The sequence below is a fragment of the Oncorhynchus gorbuscha genome, linkage group LG25, assembly GCF_021184085.1.
Source record: "Oncorhynchus gorbuscha isolate QuinsamMale2020 ecotype Even-year linkage group LG25, OgorEven_v1.0, whole genome shotgun sequence".
NCBI lineage: Eukaryota > Metazoa > Chordata > Actinopteri > Salmoniformes > Salmonidae > Oncorhynchus > Oncorhynchus gorbuscha.
This window is the reverse complement of record NC_060197.1, coordinates 5,842,739-5,863,939: the sequence shown is the minus strand read 5'-3', so window position 1 is coordinate 5,863,939 and position 21,201 is coordinate 5,842,739. Positions and strand designations below refer to the sequence as shown.

The window sequence follows — 21,201 nt, the reverse complement described above, 5'->3', positions numbered from 1 at the left end:
ACCCAGGGCCAACCGCACCAGCATATGGTCTCACAAGGGGTCTGAGGATCTCATCTCGATACCTAATGGCAGTCAGGCTACCTCTGGCGAGCACATGGAGGGCTGTGCGGCCCCCCCAAAGAACCCCACACCATGACTGACCCACCGCCAAACCGGTCATGCTGGTCATGCAGGCAGCAGAACGTTCTCCACGGCGTCTCCAGACTCTGTCACGTCTGTCACATGTGTTCAGTGTGAACCTGCTTTCATCTGTGAAGAGCACAGGGCGCCAGTGGCGAATTTGCCAATCTTGGTGTTCTCTGGCAAAGGCTGTAAGCACAACCCCCACCTGTGGACGTCGGGCCCTCATACCACCCTCATGGAGTCTGTTTCTGACCGTTTGAGCAGACACATGCACATTTGTGGCCTGCTGGAGGTCATTTTGCAGGGCTCTGGCAGTGCTCCTCCTGCTCCTCCTTGCACAAAGGCGGAGGTAGCAGTCCTGCTGCTGGGTTGTTGCCCTCCTACGGCCTCCTCCACATCTCCTAATGTACTGGCCTGTCTCTTGGTAGCGCCTCCATGCTCTGGACACGACGCTGACAGACACGGCAAACCTTCTTGCCACAGCTCACATTGATGTGCCATCCTGGATGAGCTGCACTACCTGAGCCACTTGTGTGGGTTGTAGACTCTGTCTCATGCTACCACTAGAGTGAAAGCACCGCCAGCATTCAAAAGTGACCAAAACATCAGCCAGAAAGCATAGGAACTGAGAAGTGGTCTGTGGTCACCACCTGCAGAACCACTCCTTTATTGGGGGTGTCTTGCTAATTGCCTATAATTTCCTCCTGTTGTCTATTCCATTTGCACAACAGCATGTGAAATGTACTGTCAATCAGTGTTGCTTCCTAAGTGGACAGTTTGATTTCACAGAAGTGTGATTGACTTGGAGTTACATTGTGTTGTTTAAGTGTTCCCTTTATTTTTTTGAGCAGTGTATTTTAATCTCACTTTCCATCTACGGACTGAATATACTCTCCTGCAACCCTCAACTAATTAGCAGCTAGCCAGCTAACTAGCTGCTAGCTAGTAGTCAGTTAGCCACTGCTAGCGATCGTCACCGTTAACTCAGACATCAGCCAGCCTCAGCTCGGTCAATACCTGCCAGTCTGCACAGCGCGATATCAACCCGGACTGCTTTTTCTCTTCCACATCTCCGGATTCCTACCGCAAGCTCTCAACCTTTACACCGGATCATCGCAGCTAGCTAGCTGCAATCTAAGTGGCTACACCTGGCTAACGTCTCTGTCCCGAAGCAAGCACCAGTTAGCCTGGAGCTAGTCTCGAGCTAGGCCCATCTCCTGGCTAGCCGAAGAGGTCCACCAGCCAGTTCTTGGGCTACAATACCTCTTTTGCCAATTGGTCTGAATCCTTTACTGATGACACGGAGCCCCGCTGATCCATCATGTATGGTCTGACGACATAACTGTCCGAGGTGGTTTCAACAGGCTCTTCCGTTGTGATGTCGCCGGAGACCTATCTGCTAGCCCCGGCCCGCTAGCTGTCTGAATCGCCATGTCTCCAGCACACCTAGCGTAGTAGCGACTACTGAATCGGCTCCCTGACTCATCTATTGCTACTCATTGGACCCTTTGATCACTCGGCTACACATGCCTCTCCCTAATGTCAATATGATTTGTCTATTGCTGTTTTTGTTAGTGATTATTGTCTTATTTCAGATTAGAGCTCCCAGCCCTGCCCAATATGCCTTAGATAGTGCTTTGTTCCACCCCCCACACATGCGGTGACCGCACATGGCTTAACTGGTGCCTCTAGAGACAAAACCTCTCTCATCGTCACTCAATACCTAGGTTTACCTCCACTGTACTCACATCCTTCCATACCCTTGTCTGTACATTGTGCCTTGAATCTATTCTTCCACGCCCAGAAATCTGCTCCTTTTACTCTCTGTTCCGAACGCACTAGAAGACGAGTTCTTATAGCCTTTAGCCGTAACCTTATCCTACTCCTCCTCTGTTCCTCTGGTGATGTAGAGGTTAACCCAGGCCCGCAGCACCACTCCCATTCCCCAGGTTCTCTCATTTTTTAAACTTCTATAACCGTAAATGCTTTGGTTTCATGCATGTTACATTAGAAGCCTCCCTAAGATTGATTTATTCACTGCTTTAGCACACTTTGCCAACCCTGATGTCCTAGCCGTGTCTGAATCCTGGTTTAGGAAGGCCACCAAAAATCCTACATTTCCATCCCGACCTACAACATTTTCCGACAAGATAGAACTGCCAAAGGGGGCGGTTTTGCAATCTACTGCAGAGATAACCTGCAGAGTTCTGTCATACTATCCAGGTCTGTGCCCAAACAATTCGAGCTTCTACTTTTAAAAATCCACCTTTCCAGGAACAAGTCTCTCACCGTTACCGCTTGTAATAGACCCCCCTCAGCCCCCTGCTGTGCCCCCGACACCATATGTGAATTGATTGCCCCCAGTCTACCTTCAGAGTTCGTACTGTTAGATGACCTAAACTGTGATATGCTTAATTAACACCCCAGCCGTCTTACAATCTAAGCTAGATGCCCTCAATCTCACACAAATTATCAACAAACCTACCATGTACAACCCTAAATCCGTAACCATGGGCACCCTCTTAGATATCATCCTGACCCACTTGCCCTCTAAATACATCTCTGCTGTCTTCAACCAAGATCTCAGCGATCACTGCCTCATTGTCTGTGTCCGTAATGGGTCCGCAGTCAAATGACCACCCCTCTCACTGTCAAATGCTCCCTAAAACACTTCAGCGAGCAGGCCTTTCTAATTGACCTGGTCCGGGTATCCTGGAAGGATATTGACCTCATCCCGTCAGTAGAGGATGCCTGGTTGCTCTTCAAAAGTGCTTTCCTCACCATCTTAAATAAGCATGCCCTGTTCAAAAAATGTAGAACTAAGAACACATATAGCCTTTGGTTCACCCCAGACCTGACTGCCCTTGACCAGCACAAAAACATCCTGTGGCGTTCTGCATTAGCATCGAATAGCCCCCACGATATGCAACTTTTCAGGGAAGTCAGGAACCAATATACACAGTCAGTTAGGTAAGCTAAGGCTAGGTTTTTCAAACAGAAATTTGCATCCTGTAGCACTAACTACAAAAAGTTTTGGGACACTGTAAAGTCCATGGAGAATAAGAGCACCTCCTCCTAGCTGCCCACTGCACTGAGGCTCGGAAACACTGTCACCACCGATAAATCTACGTTAATAGATAATGTCAATAAGCATTTTTATACGGCTGGCCATGCTTTCCACCTTGCTACCCCAACAGCTCTGCACCCTCTGCAGCAACTTGCACCCCCCCCACACACACTTCTCCTTCACCCAAATCCAGACAGCTGATGTTCTGAAAGAGCTTCAAAATCTGGATCCCTACAAATCAGCAGGGCTAGACAATTCGGACCCTATCTTTCTATTATTATCTGTAGAAATTGTTGCAACCCCTATTACCAGCCTATTCAACCTCTCTTTCGTATCGTCTGAGATCTTAGGAGGCTGGCTTTTGTGCCATCATTTTATCACCAAAGACCCAAATACTACACACCACTGCAACCTGTATGCTCTAGTCGGCTGGCCCTCGCTACATACTCGTCGCCAAACCCACTGGCTCCAGGTCATATGTAAATCTTTGCTAGGTAAAGCCCCGCCTTATCTCAGCTCACTGGTCACCATAGCAACATCCACCCACAGTGACCGCTCCAGCAGGTATATTTCACTGGTCATTCCCAAAGACAACACTTCCTTTGGCCACCTTTCCTTCCAGTTCTCTGCTACCAATTGCTGGAACGAATTGCAAAAATCCCTGAAGCTGGAGTCTCATATCTCACTCTCTAACTTTAAGTATCAGCTGTCAGAGCAGCTTACCGATCGATCACTGTACCTATACACAGCCAATCTGTAAATAGCACACCCAACTACCTCATCCCCATATTGTTATTTATCTTCTTGCTCCTCTTGCACCCCAGTATCTCTACTTGCACATCATCATGTGCACATCTATCACTCCAGTGTTAATGCTAAATTGTAATTATTTCGCCTCTATGGCCTATTTATTACCTTACCTCCATACTCTTCTACATTTGCACACTCTGTACATAGATTTTTCTATTGTGTTATTGACTCTACGTTTGTTTGTAACTCTGTTGTTTTTGTCGCACTGCTTTGCTTTATCTTGGCCAGGTCACAGTTGTAAATTAGAACTTATTCTCAACTGGCCTACCTGGTTCTATAAAGGTAAAATAAAATATAAACAATCTAATAATCTCGGAGATAATAAGGACATGCTGAATGTGGTTCATTCATTGAGATAGAAAAAACTGTAATGACATACTTATAGTAATTACATGTAGTCCTGTAAAGAGCAAGTACATTCATATGTGTCCCATTATCAACTGCCTGTTATTACTGTAGGTAGTTATAGCATATTAATCATATCTTAGTCAAGACCAGGTGAATCATTTCCTTACAGGTCTATCCCTAAGCTGTAGGAACTGCTCCAGCTCCACCTGCTGGTTCTTTTGTCTCCTCTGTCAATCAGAGCTCCGTTATCAGCCGTTCTCAGGTAGCTACTGGATGTGCATGCTTTTGCTCTACACCGAACAAACACTTACCTGTTTCAGAGCATCCATCGTTGTGCAAAACGATGCAAACAGAGAATTAAGTCCATGCATATCTGAAACAACAACAATTACAAGCATTTCGCTACACCGCAATAGCAACTGCTAAATATGTGTATGTGACCAATAAAATTGATTTGATGTAAGCCTACTGCCAGTGAATATCAGCAGCTGATTTAATTACAGTACCTACTTTTGTTATTATAATTCAATCCTTTATCTATTCAACCCGTGACTGTAACCTCCTCCGGAAAATGAAAGTTCATTCAAGTGGTGGTTTTCAGGAAGAGATATAAACAAAAATATGTTCACATTCCTCCAGACTTAATGGAATCACCCATGAGGATGTGTATGTAGTAAGTGAACGACCGAGTCGACAGTAAATGAATTGCTGGATCCACCCAGTTGCCAAGGTGATAGCCACAAGGAATTTATTGTTTCAGAAATGTGTTGTTTTTGCAGTGCTGCAGGCTATGTTGGATAAATTGACCGTATCAATTATGCACTGTGACTGTTACAACCACTAGAGAGAGCCATTTAGCTCTACTCCAGCAGTGGCAGTCAGAATTGATTTTATGCCCAGCAAAGTTTAGTGGACTATACTCCACTCCGTGGGGAAGGGAGTTTCTAGTTACTCCATCAACGGAGTAGAGCAGAGTCCAGGTATTGTGGAATTCAGCTTTGACTACATCGATACGTAAAAAAAAATGTAAATTGCTAAATGCCTACTGTGTACCTATGTTTGTCCTCTGTAGTTGCGTGCCTTTGCTGAAACCCATACCTTTTCAATAAACTTTAACCAAATACAATCAACAGTTTCCTTGTTGAGATTCAATTGGCACATAACGTCGTTGCCATTTTAGAGCAACGGCAATGAGCAAACACTCGGTGGTTGTATTTGGATTTCAGCAAAGGCACGCAACTACAGAGGACAAGCGTAGGTACACGGTAAGTGTTTCACAATTTAAATGTTTTGAAGTATTGACCTTGGGCGAATCGATGAAGTTGGTGCTTAGATCTCACAAAGCCTGATCTCTGATCCACTCGGTTGGTAGAGTCGTCAGAAATGTCTTTCACCGTAGAGTTTAGTACGCTAAGCAAAGGTATGCTCAATTGGTTGTTGGTTTATTAGTTTGTATTTTATAATGATTTCACTAGGCAAGTCAGTTAAGAACAAATTCTTATTTACAATGACAACCTAACCCGGACGACGCTGGGCCAATTGTGCGCCGCCCTATGAGACTCGATCACTAACGGTTGTGATACAGCCCGGGATCAAATCGGGGTCTGTAGTGACGCCTCTAGCACTGAGATGCAGTGCCTAAAACCGCTGCGCCACTCGGAAGCCCAGTAGTATCTTCTCCTTTGATAAAACTAGGATTTAATCCTGTGTCAATTTGCCTGTTGACCACAATTTCCATAATTTCCCAACTCTAAACTCATTGTACAGATTACTGAAGCCTGCCGCAGAATGCTCACCAAGCTAAATTATGTTGCGTAGAGAACATCATTATCAGAACCTAAAAGGAGGAAATTATGTCCTACATCATAGCTGCTCAAAGATAGAAATGAGGAGCAACACTCATAATGTACAGTTTTTGTTTAAAAACCTGACAGACATAATCTGATAACCAACAGTTTTCTAGACAGCTTTGTGGAGCAACAAAATAATATTAATAAAATAAAACACATGAATAATATAATTTACACCCATATAGATGTTATTTGGCTCACGTATAATGGTCAGTTTTCCATTAGTTTTTTAATTCTCTACAAAATGAAAACCAATAGTCTGCCCCTGGGCAAGGCAGTTAACCCACTGTTCCTAGGTCGTCATTGTAAATAAGAATTTGTTCTTAACGGATTTGCCTAGTTAAATAAAGGTTAAATATAATTTTTTAATCCTAAAGTAATTTTGCCTACACAGGGTTGAAATTGGATTGAATAGCAACATTATGGAGTAGTCTGTGATTGGCCTTGGTTGGCGCACGCGCAGTGGGATATACGGCAAACTTGTGGAAGTTGGGAATTCGCCATGAAGCTTTATCAAAAGGTGTTGCGTACGACTCGAGAGAGCACTGGAAAGTGATTTTTTTGGAATAGCGCTAAGGTCGCCCTTCAAGAAGTTGACGCCTGTGAAGTTATTCTTTTTGAATTGGGTAAGTTTAAAAAAAAAAAAAAAATTTACGTGAAAATTTGTATTTCAGTTATAACGGACCAGTTTTTTGGTACTTTGATGGTCAATTGTGTGGTTTGTATGGGTTAAATTTAGTCTGCGCCATTGGATTATATATGGCCAAAAACAGTCGTTTTTCTATTCAATTGAAAAACAATGGAGAAGATTTGAGACCAACTTTCTTGGAAAGTTATTTTCTCATTGATTTACGATACTGCTGTGCACAGCTGTCAGTACGTTAATCAGTTGATGAGACGGCAAAAGCTTTGGCAAGCTGAGGAAAACAATGAATGGGCAAGTTTGATACATTTTCACCTTTACCACAACTCGTGATTATGGTTACACTGTAGCAATGTGCAATAACATCACTAATATTAAAAAGTGTTGCATACCACTGAAGTTTTTACATAATGGTCAGTGGTGTAAAGTACTTAAGAAAAAATACTTAAGGAGTTTTTTGGGGGTGTATCTGTACTTAACTATTTATATTTTCGATAACTTTTACTTCACTAACGTTATATTCATAAAGAAAATAATGTACTATTTGCTAATTACATTTTCCCTGACACCCAAAAGTACTCGTTACATGTTGAATGCTTAGCAGGACAGTAAAATGGTCTAATTCACACAATTATCAAGAGAACATTCCCGGTCATCTCTACTGCGTCTGATGTGGCAGACTCACTAAACTCATGCTTCATTCGTAAATGATGTCTGCGTGATGTCCGAGTTGTGCTTCTGGCTTCTGGCTATCTGTAAATAAAACGGTGCTCTCTGTTTTGCTTAAAATAAGGAATATGAAATAATTTATACTTTCACTTTTGATACTTAAGTATATATTTGAGCAATTACATGTACTCTTAAGTATATTTAAAACCAAATACTTTTAGATTTACTCAAGTAGGATTATACTGGGTGACTTTCACTTTTAGTTGAGCCATTTTCTATTAAGGTATCTTTACTTTTACTCAAGTATGACAATTGGTAACTTTTTTTCCACCACTGCATATGGTATGCACACCTCTGGTAGGTAGGTCAACGTTACCTTCAGTTCAGGTAATTTCATTAACTGTAGACGTATTCATAAAGGGGGGGGGGGCTTAATTCTTGCAATTGTGGGAGACAAGGACAAGTTAGTTCAACAACGTAATTTGCATTTGATGAGTAAAACTTGTTTATCTAGAGCCCATGTCAAATTCTTTCATTGTGTCCTTACATTTAAGGGCTCATAGTTTTATTGGTATTACTCTGTAGTCTTAAGTTGTCCAGGAAAGAGTGCTCCTTCCTGAGATATTGTCTGTGTCCTGGCTCTTGGCTATCTCTCTGTGTATTGGGTGGGGTGGGGGGACTGAAAGCATAACAAAGGATTTACTCTCAGACAAAGACTTTGGCTCAGTCTCAGACCAATTACTGTATTTTAGATTATATATGTATTATTTTTTGGTCAAATGTCCTAAGGATAGCATGCAGTCACATGTATTATACAGTAGTGTATCCAATGACTGCAACATTATCAGGCAAGGATAATCGTTTGAAATCTGTATCAGTGCTGCAAGACAACATATTCTTCACCACAAGTCCAGCGGAAAGTTGTTGTCCAAGCCAGGTCCAGCCATAAGACCAGACTTCCAAGAGCGATAGTGACAGCTTTATGTTGACAAATGTGCCCTCCAACCTCATAGCAAGGAGACAATCAACTGTGTGTCTGTCCTTTTGAAGCAAAGGTTTTTCAAGGAAATATCAATGAATCTATTTCAACATTATGTGCAGTGCAGGTATGTTTTTTAAAAACATTTATTTTCCTTAGGCAGTGTGTCCTGTCAGTTGTTTCTCCCTCAGGCAGAGTGGAGTCAGTTCCAGCAGAGGGTTGGTCCTAGTTTGTTGTGGAGAGCAAAGTATTTTAGCATACAGCTCCTTCATCCAGTGTTCAACTGAGTTATTTGACAGACCCAGCTATGTGACGTAATAGATGTCTAGCATCTAGCTTAAAAAACCCTTCCTTCAGCTGCACCCATTCTACCAGATTTTGTCCTGAGGCCGTTCTCCACCATTCAGACCTACTTTCCCTACACATTTCCCTTTCCCTACACTTCATCCATACTTCAGGAGGACTACTCCTGTGGTGGTGTATTCTGAGTGGTGGGACAGCTCCTGGGCTCTTGGTCAAACTCAGAATGTTTGCAGTTTGGGGCATTGCTGGAGTAGACCTGATCCTTGTACTTGACATTTTAATGCGAAGACTTTGTTTCTTTCATTGCGTTTGTTGTTGAATTCTTATACACATTTGCATATACAGTAGCCTAAATTCCTGACTGGAATAATGTGCTTTCTGTTCACACTAAACCTCCTTGACAAGATCTTTGGCTTGCGTCACATACCAGTAGTAGCAGGACTCAACAGTGCGACCATTTATTCACCACCATTTTATTTGAGAATTTAAGGATTCAAGCTTTAAAAACTCAAATATTTTTCATTGTGCCCCTACATTTCTTGGTGTGCTCCTTGTAAAAAGGTCAGTGTAGAGCCCTGAGTAGTATCTGGGAAAATGACAGTGTGACTGAAAGGAAGACATTTCTCAAGCATGTGACAGGAAGGACTTCCTAACAGGACAAGGCGAAGGTCATCCTGAGTGCAGGGATGCTTTGGCCAGCAGCCAAGTTCACTATCTAGCCTAACTTCAGAGATGATTGTCTCTGTATTATTTGTGTTCAGCGATGCCAAGCTTTCAGCGCCTGCTTCAAAATCCATATTCAGTCTACAGTGGCAGATAGTCAAACATATGCGCATCATAACTACAGCTAATGATGACTAGCCCCAGGACATACATAGGAAATGCATAATTAAACTGACATTCAGTTTCTTCAGCGTGGCTATTAGTTGGAATGATGTGTATTTGTTATTGCTCTGTTCAGAATTGCAGTGTGTTGAATAATAACACCAGTCTGTTTGGAAGGGGTCTTTGAGGCCTACAAGTCACCACAACTAAGAGAACAATAAGGCCAGTCAGACATGTAGTAAGATGTCCAACGCAGCATTTTCTCCCTGTACTCTGCCTTGCCTGTGACGTTGCGTAGTTGCTCCCCCCAAGTGTGTGTTTTTGGCTGTAATTTAGTCGGGACATGCGTAAAACGGCTGTACCTTGTGTTCTCTATCCCTCGCTTTCCATGTGACTCTGAGCAGGACAAAGAGCTGTTTGTGTGCCATGTCTACATTTACAGAGCCGCGGCCATCACGACCACAGGGGTGAAGTCCCAGCCTACTATTACAACTGCAACCTGACCTCACTCCAGACATGACAAAAGGACCATTAGACATCTAAGGAAAAGAAGCATCCAAACAAGCCAAGGGGTTTGAAATAGTTGGATGCTGTTCAGGAATTGGTGCACGTTTAGTGTAGTTGTATGTTTTTGTTTTGCTTTACATCCTGGCACTGAAGACTGAAAGTGCCTGATGTTGTGTATTTAGGTGCTGTATGGCCAAACCAACATCCAGTACTACTGTTAGGACATTCATAATTTGTATGACTGAAACATTGTGCCATATGGGGTATTTCAATTCTCTACCCTACTTTGAGCCCCCTGTTAAACAACAGCTTACCAGCTGAAGGGGAGACAAGTGCATAGGTCAGTTTAGTTCTGAAGGACACATCTGTGGCACAGCTGGAACTCTAGCTACGTAGCTATTAGTGTGTGTGTGTGAGGGAGAGAGAGGCTCGTCAATGGGCCAGGCGGTGTGTTTTTCTTTTCGCAAGAGTCGCACCTCCCCCTCCATATCTCTACATCTGGTTGATGTCAAACTATGTAAATAAACCAAAATAATGTCTACCTAATGATTTCAAAGGCAAACCTGAGCCAAATGGGTTAGCTCTCGCTTACAATGCACACATTCAGTAATGAGACCTTACTAGGAGATTTAAACTTGTTTTTTTCTAGTGGTAGACCTTTGTTTTGTCTGATGACATGGAAGCTTTGAAAAAGAAGAACCCGCTGGTTGTTCAGAGGGATTGGCACACAATGTGTAGTGGATTGGTTGTTATCCGTGAGTGAATTAGATTATATTAGGGGAAACTCCATGGTAATGGAATTACGCTGAAAATCAATGTTTCACTTTAAAATGTATACCAAACACAAAACAATACATCTCAATTGAGATGGTGTGGGATGAGTTGGACTGCAGAGTGAAGGAAAAGCAGCCAAAAAGTGCTCAGCATATGTGGGAACTCCTTCAAGACTGTTGAAAAGAATTCCATATGAAGCTGGTTGACAGAATGCCTAGAGTGTACAAAGCTGTCATCAAGGCAAAGGATGGCTACTTTGAAGAATCTCAAATATAAAAAATATAAATTGATTTGCCCAACACTGTCTTATCCCCCCCCCCCCATAGGTTTGATGTCTTTACTATTATTCTGCAATGTAGAAAATAGTACACAAATAAAGAACACCCTTGAATGGGTAGGTGTGTCCAAAACTTTTAACTGGTTGTGTGTGGCAGAGCACATCTGGAAGAGGTTTGAAGGAATCCAGGGGGAGGACTGATCATACAGGTCACAGAGATGCCAGTGTCAGTTACTGAACTGACACCTCATACTGAGCACTGAACTGCTCTGGAATGAAAGTTTCAATGCCTTACCCACAGTAGAACTGTCTGTGTAGCCTAGAGCCGACGAGTATCCATTACTGGCAGACAGTACTTTACAAGGTTGCATAGATTACTTTTTCTGTAGAGACTGTGGTTTTAAAACTTGCTTTGGGTGAATCTGCCAGCCACTGAGTGATATAACAGAAATGGAAAACTCTTTGCTCTTCACCATAAAGTGGTACTTTACTGGTTCAGTGAGTCATTGTGAGTAGATGGGCTATGTGGTGTTAATTCCCACTAAAGACAAAGACAAGCAATACAATTGTACTTGTTTTTCCATTGTGTCCATGGCGCTCTACTTTCAAAAGGTATGCTTCGGTTGATTTCATTAGGTCCTGATTTTAATATTAGATAAAGACCATGTTCTCCTGCTATTATTTAAATGTAAACTGCCCCTTAGAACCAACTCAGGCTGTTTAAAACCAGATATGTGACATCTGTATCGGAGTCAGGAACATAAATTCTAGTGTCAAAACTACTACAGTAGTTTGACTACAGGATCATTTTGGCCATTTAAGTCAGTCTCATCCAAAACTGAGTTTTGTACATTTTTCACGACTTACTGGGGGGTTGGGTATGGATTACAATCATCATGCCCACTAACACGAGAGAAGCAACTGTACTGTTTCACTCCATCAGCTGCCCACGCTCTATCCAATCATAGCAACCAGAACCTCCAGACAGTGAGAGAGACCTGCCCATGACACAGCGCCTCAGACTGGTTTACATAAGACCACACATTGTTAAAATAACCCTTGGCCCTAAGCCCTTTATGGAGTGGCCACTTGATGATAGTTTGGTGTCAATCATTTGAGTCTGCCACTTTTTGGGGCAAAATGAGAATTGAGACTGACAGTGCTTTTGATATAGTGTATTATCAATATTCCAAAACTCATCGGTGAGCATCTTGTATCCCCCCTGTAACCTGTTTTGTAACATGATTCCCTATGAAACACTGCCAGACACACATTCTGGTAATAGATGTTGAGAAAGGTTTAAAAAAAAAAACTAGACGCACCGAAGCACACACCTTGCCAGTGACTTGATAAGATGAATGTGGCTCACTGTACCTGCTAGCTACTACCTGTTACATAGCGTCATTGACAAACACAGAGTTGGAACATAGCTAGCGAGTGATTTTGGGCACTGATAAACAGCGTGTAGCTTGTACTTTAAAGCGATTCTATGGTAACAGATTCGAGCTTTGGTTCCGTTTCTTTACTTTTAAAATGTATGCCAAAGAAAAAACATTGATTTCAAAGTTTAACAAACCATACAACACTACCCATGGACTACTTTTAACAACTTCTACAGAAATATTTACAAAAATGAATTTAGTGGAGGAACTGTGCAGATGCAAACTTTGGTAATGGAATTATGTTAAAATCTCCTTCAGGTTTTTCTGCAATCACGTTCCCCCAAAACGCTGTTAAATAAATGCTCCATAACAGAGAGTAGCAGTAGCAGCAGCTTTTTGTGTGGGGGCAAATGCAAATAGTCTGGATAGGCATTTGATTAGCAGTTCAGGAGTCTTATGGCTTGGGCGTAGAAGCTGTTTAGAAGCCTCTTGGACCTCCGATTTCCTGTGCGGTACCAGGGAGAACAGTCTGACTAGGGTGGCTGGAGTCCTTGACAATTTTATGGGCCTTCCTCTGACACCGCCTTGTATAGAGCACATTAATGAGCATGCAATACAACTTTCCTCAGTACGAAATCCTCAACAACCCACTGTGCTGTGTCAGACTCAGCAAGCTCATGGGTCTGATATCGCTGGTCCAAATCCAAACCCACAAATGCTCATGCTCCAGTTGTATTGCTTCTTTAATCAGCACAACAGTTTTCAGCTGTGCTAACATAACCCTTATGAAATATTTTAATGATCAATTATCCTTTTAAAATGATAAACTTGAATCAGCTAACACAATGTGCCATTGGAACAGTGATGGTTGCGGATGATGGGCCTCTGTACGCCCATGTAGATACTGCAAAATCAGCCGTTTCCAGCTATAATAGTCATTTACAACATTAACAATTACACTGTATTTCTGATAAATGTTGAATTTATTTTATTGGACAAAAACGTGCTTTTCTTTCAAAGACAATGACTTTTCTAAGTGAACTTCTGAACGGTAGTGTCTAGTGAATGGTAGTGTACATTATATAGGTATGCACATCAGCTTTGACATCGGTTTTGCACATCGGTGTTAAACTAGACATCGGGCCGATGCTGACATTTTCAGCTAATATCGTCCGTTACCGATATGTTTGCTGATGTATCGTGCATCCCTAAATGGAAATACCTAATTATGGGAGTAAATATCATTCTCATGTTTCACATGTTTGGACGGCAGAGTAGAGTACAATACAGCAGAGTAGAATACAGCTCAATACAATATACTACTGTACTCGCTGTACTAGCCAAACTTGTGAAACAAATGTCTATGATAGGTTCAGATTTGGTCTGGTTCATCTGTGGACGTTAACATCAAGGCCAGGGTGGACTGACCGACTATCAACTACTTTTCAACGTCCATGGACGTCCGGTGTCGGTCGGTGCTCAGTGGGTGAGTATGCCTGGTTAAAGATGGAAAGAGTGGGAGCTCATAGGTAGGTGTCATAGGGCGGAGCACAATTGGCCCAGTGTCGTCCTGGTTAGGATTTGGCCGGTGTAGGCCGTCGTTGTAAATAAGAATTTGTTCTTAACTGACTTGCCTAATTAAAGTAAGGGTGGTTTCACATTTGGTCCCTTTCAGCCAATTTGTCTTTTTACTCCGTGTGCACGCAGACCCCCCCCCCAAAAGAGCCCCTGAAGCGAACCAAAACTATCTCGGTTTGCTTGGATTCCATGGTCCAGATCCATTTTCTAGGGAAACCTCCACAGGTCAGGTTTGCTTGTTATTCCAGTACCAAACACTAAACTACTGCAACACTGTTTCCCCTGCCATAACCCCTCTCATTGGTGCCACAAAAGAGATGATGATTGTGTTGAGAAAAGGTGTGCTGTTTTTGGAGATGGTCTGTTTGGTTCCCTTCAGGGGCTCTTTTGTGGGGTCTGCGTTCCTTTGGCATGTTCACACTGCACCAAAAAATTAAGCAAACCACACTGAGTAATAAAAAAAATGGCGAGTGTGAAAACACCCTTATAGAGGACTGGGAGAGGTGACATTAACAGGAGAGGGATTGAGAGATTGTCCAGACTGACTGTTTTAACTCCCTTGGTTTGACCACCAGTCAACAGAAAGACAAAACGGTTATAAGCTGAACATCACAGTATGCCAATAGTCGGGAGGACAGTAGCAGGTGACCCAACTGTGGTTTGTGACTTATAATTTCTCATTGTAGCCAATTCAATTGGAGTAATTCTTTAAATTGTTTTGGGTAATTGCGTTAACAATTTGGCAATGGAATTCCGAGTTGTAATCACTTAATACTATTATCCTCACTCATGAGGGAGAGAAATGTGGAAATATCTGAGTTATTTTTTGTTAAGGAATTGCAAGACACAATATTTCTTAAACTTGGAGGTAAAAAATGTATCTAAAACTAAATGTGTTGATATTAGTTGGCAGGAGACTTTACATCAACATTGTGTTTTGATGTATTTAGGACTTTCTGGTAGATGTTTTCTAAGACCCTGTTTCCATATGTTAATCAAGAAATCAAAGACTACTTTTGCCAAATTTAAGATGTAAAATGTTTATGCCTTAATTTCACAAAAATATTGACTCTTAGCTTTCATTTGACACAATTTGATATGCACCTATGCATTTCAGATGTTGGTGTTCATGGGTCCTTTTCGATGGAAATGTAATGTACAATAGTTTGACAGCTTGCAGATGAGGACTTTGTAGACCTGCTCTAAGAAATCAGTCTTGAGCACACAGCCAAACTTTCCCGACTTGATACATTGACTAGTTTTTAGGCTACCTTTTTTACTTGAGAAATACTGCACCAAACACCTTAGCTGGATTTCAAATTGTGTGATTAAGACCTCCTCTGCACAAACATCTTAATTACAGATTTCTTGATATATCTTAATCATTCGGACCATTTTAACGAAGTGGCTATGTTGTTGCTACGGTGACTCATGAAGGACAAACAGTACCTACCAGGGTACGATATGTGAATATAACACACCCACATCAAACCACACCCACAAGACAACTCTGGTTGTGCTTCAGTCATTGCTTATAAAAATGTTTGGGGCCATCTTCAAAACGAGGCAAAATATGAATGTGCAGTTGCCCTTTTAATGTATTTACATTATATGCAAACTGTTATTGTCTCTCCCTATTAAATATGTAATTTGAGACTGGAGTAATACTAATTTGCTAATCCAGTATGTACCATTTAATTTACTGTGACCTCAAGCTATGAGACTGATTGAGAGAAGCCGAAGGGGTAAAAGAGGATGAACGCTAAAGAAGTTATATGATATCTTGTCAACTTTGCTGATCTTTAATCTCGCATAGAAACCTACTGAATTACTATGTTAAAGGAACTAGAGCTTGCCTGCTTTTAGTGCATTTACCCTTTCTTTAGGCTCCTTATTAGTTTCATTTTACTATCCCAGAGAGGGGACAGCAGTTTTAAGAATTCAGTTAGAAACATGTCCACGTTTTGGGTGTCCCTCTTGGGGTGAGACAAACGGCTGACCAAATAAAGCTTCCCCCCTCCCTGGAGTGAGAGTGGGATGGCTCTCTGTCAGAAGGAAATGCCTTGGGAGAAAAAGCAATGGCGCTAAAGGCGTCAGCATGTTTCGGTTCGGCAGGCGCCTAGCCAAACTCGGCTAACCAAACGAGTGTGCTCTTATAAGAAAAAGCGGCAATAGTACTGTTTGTCCAGCTTGAGATGCCGTAGCCAATATACACTTCCTCGAAATAGTCCGAATTAATTTTAGACGACTAAAGAAATCTGTCATTGTTTTGAAGTTTTTACATCGAACGTGTTTGGTGCAGTATTTTCCAGTCGAAAAAGTCAGCAAATTCATCTTGACGATAACCTCATTCAGATTATTTCAGTTATCAGTTGGCATGTCCAGTGAACAATGATTCTGCTTTTTTTTTTTTTTTTTGAAGGGTGTGAACTATCCAAGACAATTGTGTGGGCAGCTTTATAAAACTAATTGTTTTCTGCTGGAAAATGTTTCTGTTGCCCAACTCCCTCTTCAGTTGCCCTGCCATCGCTGGTACAATTCATCATTGTTTATTGAGTAGTGCAACTGTATAGCAATGTAAGCCTATTTTGAAGGGAATATTGCCCATGTAGCCTAAAGGGCCCATGATGGAAGTGGGTGACTGGACACAATGCCCTCCGTGTTGAATGTGCAGGCTCCCTCTCCCCGTCTCTAATAAAGGCCAATTATTTAATTTGGCTCTTTTAGCCCCCCTCTCCTACCCTGAGTTATGCTTCCCTGGACAAGGAGAGGGCTCTCTCTCATTACCCTCCAATTCAACTGACTTTGCGTGGTGATGATTTCATATCCTCTCAGGCTATTTTACATTTCTCTTTCAGATTGTAAATTTTGTTTTTGTGAATTCAATATGTAATATAACATTAGACCTACCATGAAAGTGAAGTTGTCTGGTCCATTTAGGTGAATGAGCTGCATGTTGGGTCAGGAGGCTGGGAGTGATGCTTTGCTATGGAAGCTTGGATTTCCAGCCAAGCCAACATGCTGTGGGGAGAGATCCCTGGTAGAATGGGACCATTATTCCAGATAAGAGCCAACTCTCAATCCCCATGACTGGTCTCAGGGAATCTTTGCTGGGGTGAGAAATCAGTTATGGTTTTGCCTCTGAGAGCTACTCTTTGTTTTTGACTTGCATGTTGTGGTTACTTACAGTTCACTTCACTCGCAATACCATGGTCCTAGTTTCCTTTCTGGTTTCCTACATTGGAAATCTCCATATGCAAATGTTGGGTAACTGTCTGGCAGTTTACAATCACCTTATCCTCTCTTTCATTAGGTGGCCCAGTTGCCCCACACCTGCTCCATGGAAACGCCCAATAGGCTCTAAATCATTTCCAAGTAAACACCCAGTCATAGGCTTGAGTCGTGACCCCATTATTGAAGTTAATTGCTGAGGTCGGTACTAAATGCAGGCATCAATGGGGAAGTTGTGAGGCACCAGATTTACATTATATGAGAATACATGTAGGAGTAGCTGTTGACTCTGACTCTGAGGTAGGAGTAGGAGGCTAAGACTCATTTGATTCAGCCAATGCATCGGGGGAGAAATACAACAGTCAATGTCATCATACAACCGTGAATCTTCATGATAGATAATATCTTCTTTAGAAACCTTATAATTGGATATATTGTTAAAAAAGAGGAATATGATTTCATATTCATCCAAATGTACCAGGGACACAATTATGCCCCCTAACAACAAATACCAGACATGTGCATTGTAATTACTCTTGATGACACAAGACATGGGAATTCCCTAATGTCCCATTCACATGGAGGGAGAAAATCCTACATCTTATTTGCAGTTTCATTCTACAACTAACTGTAGGCTAGAACATTATCCTTACTACCAGGAAGTGGCTTACAAATTAAGGTGCATAGAAATGCCTTTCATCAAATATTACTGTAATCATCACTAAAGTTGTCAAATCTGCTAGTGTTGTAATGTAGGGGGTTCCTGACTCTTGGGTGGTCTCTGTCCACTTTAGTTCTGTCTGTGTGAAATGTGACTTAAACTACCCATGGGGTTCATATAATTTACTGCTCAAGTTTTAAAAGCCATTGAAATGCCATTTTCAGACCGATTTTTACAAGCACATCGTCTAACTTGTGCTGTCGTCTTCTGGGCAATGGCTGTTCAGTTTGTCATTGGTCTTTACTTGACACTTCTGTTTTCTTTTCAGATCCACAGTGGGGGGGTGAAGATGATGTCCGATGCCAGCGAGATGTTGGCAGCCGCGTTGGAGCAAATGGATGGGCTCATAGCAGGTAACGCGCAAAACTCACACACACTCACATTCTGAACTGTGGGGCTGATCCCCATCAAATATGTACACATATGCTTCTTAAATAAGCCCTTGATATCTATCCTCTGGACTAGGGTTCCCATGCTGCTGCTCTTAGGATGTGACTGTGGTACTGGTCTGGGATGTTTCCCAGTGCAGTCCTCCAATATGAGAAAGCAAGACGTTCCATTGTTTCAGCAGTGATGGAAACAAATGATTATTCAAGGCCTACTGCTAATATGCTTTGCAGGCATTGCATGCCTCATCCATGGCCTGAAGGGAAGGGAGGGTGGCACGCCTGTTGGGATGGCAATCCTACGTCTTCCATCTGTATTGTATTTTACAGTTTTCTATGTATTTATTGTAGTGGTCATGTACGTGGCTCAGTTCATAATGGCATGGCACTAGCAACACGAGTTGTGGGTTTTGATTCCCACTTGGGTCACATACAAAAATATATGGACTGTAGTCACTTTGTTTAAGTGTCTGCTATGTAAATGGCATGTTACAGTACTGTATTGGCCAATGCAATTTTTGTAGAGCAGTGTGACCCCAGCAACTTAATCTTGGATACAGCTTCAATTAAGAACAGCCAGATTAAGTTATTCTAAAATGTATTTTAACCGAAGAGAATCCTATCAAAAGTCATGTGAATATTGCGTTGTGAAAGGCAATAACTTTATATGAACATGGGCCCCTGAGTGGCGCAGTGGTCTAAGGTACTGCATCTCAGTGCAAGAGGCGTCACTACAGACACCCTGGTTCAAATCCAGGCTGTATCACAACCGGCTGTGATCGAGTGTCCTTTTTATGCGGAGCACAATTGTCCCAGCGTCGTTTGGCCAGTGTAGGCCGTCATTGTAAATAAGAGTTTGTTCTTAACTGACTTGCCTAGTTAAATAAACATGAATTGCAATATGAAACATGTATTTTTAGATTAGACACAAGTGTCTATGATCTTGTGTGTTGTACTTAGTCAATTTAAAATGTTTAGTTTTGAACTGCCTTTTTGAGTCTGTTTTGAGTTTTGTACTAAGAGCTGTGAAAATGTACCACATTCTGAGTGACAATTGCACCAAAGCAATAGAAATGGTCAGTCAGACACCAGAGGGAAGTTTTGGACCTATTATTTTTTTGATGGTAGATGAGCAGAGGGGACAGCTTTATTAAGAGCCCAGGCTTTTCCACTGACTTGTATATTTTTTAGAATTGACCTTTCCAAGAGGGATGGCTGATCACATGACATCCTCTAGCCCCTGTTACACAAGCTTCTGCTCAGGCCTCTTGCACACAATTTGTAAAAAAATATACCAATATCTAATCTGTTATTCTTTGCTTTTAAAATGTGTGGTATGTGATTTTTCAGGACACATTCAGAAATCCACATCTGCAGCGCATCACATGGGTCAATGACATCCCACGTGGTGATATTGTCTTTCATCCTCCACGTTGAAGGGAATTAGGAGAGGATGGGCGAGGCTCACACTTCTAACCACAGGGCTAAACTATAGATGTACCAGTCGAGTGTGGGGACACCTACTCATTCAAGGGTTTTTCTTTATTTTCACTTTTCTACATTGTAGAATAATAGTGAAGCCATCATAACTATGAAATAACATATGGAATCAGGAACCAAAAAGTGTTATTTTAGATTCTTAAAAGTAGCCTTTGCCTTGATGACAGCTTTGCACTCGCTTGGCATTTTCACAACCGCTTCACCTGGAATGATTTATCCAACTGTCTTTAAGGTGTTCCCACATATGCTGAGCACTTGTTGGTTGCTTTTCCTTCACTTTGTGGTCCAACTCATCCCACCACAATTGGGTTGAGGTCAGGTGATTGTGGAGGCCAGATTATCTGATTACAGCACCCCATCTCCCCTTCTTGGTCAAATAGCCCTTACACAGCCTGGAGGTGTGTTGGGTCATTGTCCTGTTGAGAAACAAATGATAGTTCCACCTAAGCGCAAACCAGATGGGATGGTGTATCATTGCAGAATGCTGTGATAGCCATACAGGTTAAGTGTGCCTTGAATTCTAAATAAATCAGTGTCACCAGCAAAGCAACATCACACGTCCACCTCCATGCTTCACGGTGGGAACCACACATGCGGAGATCATCCGTTCACCTACACTGCATCTCAAAGGCACGGCATTTGGAACCAAAAATCTCAAATTTGATCTCCTCAGACCAAAGGACAGATTTCCACCGGTCTAATGACCATTGCTTGTGTTTCTTGGCCCAAGCAAGTCTCTTCTTCTTATTGGTGTCCTTTAGTAATGGTTTCTTTGCAGCAATTCGACCATGAAGGCCTGATTCAAGCGGTCTCTGAACAGTTGACATTGATGTGTCTGTTACTTGAACTCTGAGGCTGCTAACTCTAATGAACTTATTCTCTGCTGCAGAGGATAACTTTGGGTCTTCCTTTCCTGTGGCGGTCCTCCTGAGAGCCATTTTCTGCAACTGCACTTGAAGAATCTTAAAGTAATGATGGACTGTCGTTTTCTGTTTGCTTATTTGATCTGTTCATGCCATAATATGGACATGGTCTTTTACCAAATAGTGCCATCTTCTGTATACCACCCCTACCTTGTCGCAATACTGATTGGCTCAAACGCATTAAGAAGGAAAGAAAATCCACAAATTATCTTTTAACAAAGCACACCTGTTGAAATGCATTCCAGGTGACTACCTCACAAAGCTGGTTGAGAGAATGCCAAGTGTGTCGAGTGTACAAAGCGGTC

At 42.1% G+C, this 21,201-nt stretch overlaps 1 long non-coding RNA gene across 1 annotated transcript; it reads left to right on the top strand.

The window, feature by feature from the left end:
• Positions 1-5,325: 5,325 nt before the first annotated feature.
• Positions 5,326-18,430, top strand: LOC124013756. Its single transcript, XR_006834924.1, has 3 exons — positions 5,326-5,768; positions 6,593-6,824; positions 18,356-18,430. It is a non-coding gene; the product is annotated as an uncharacterized LOC124013756 (long non-coding RNA).
• The last annotated feature ends 2,771 nt before the right edge of the window (positions 18,431-21,201 follow it).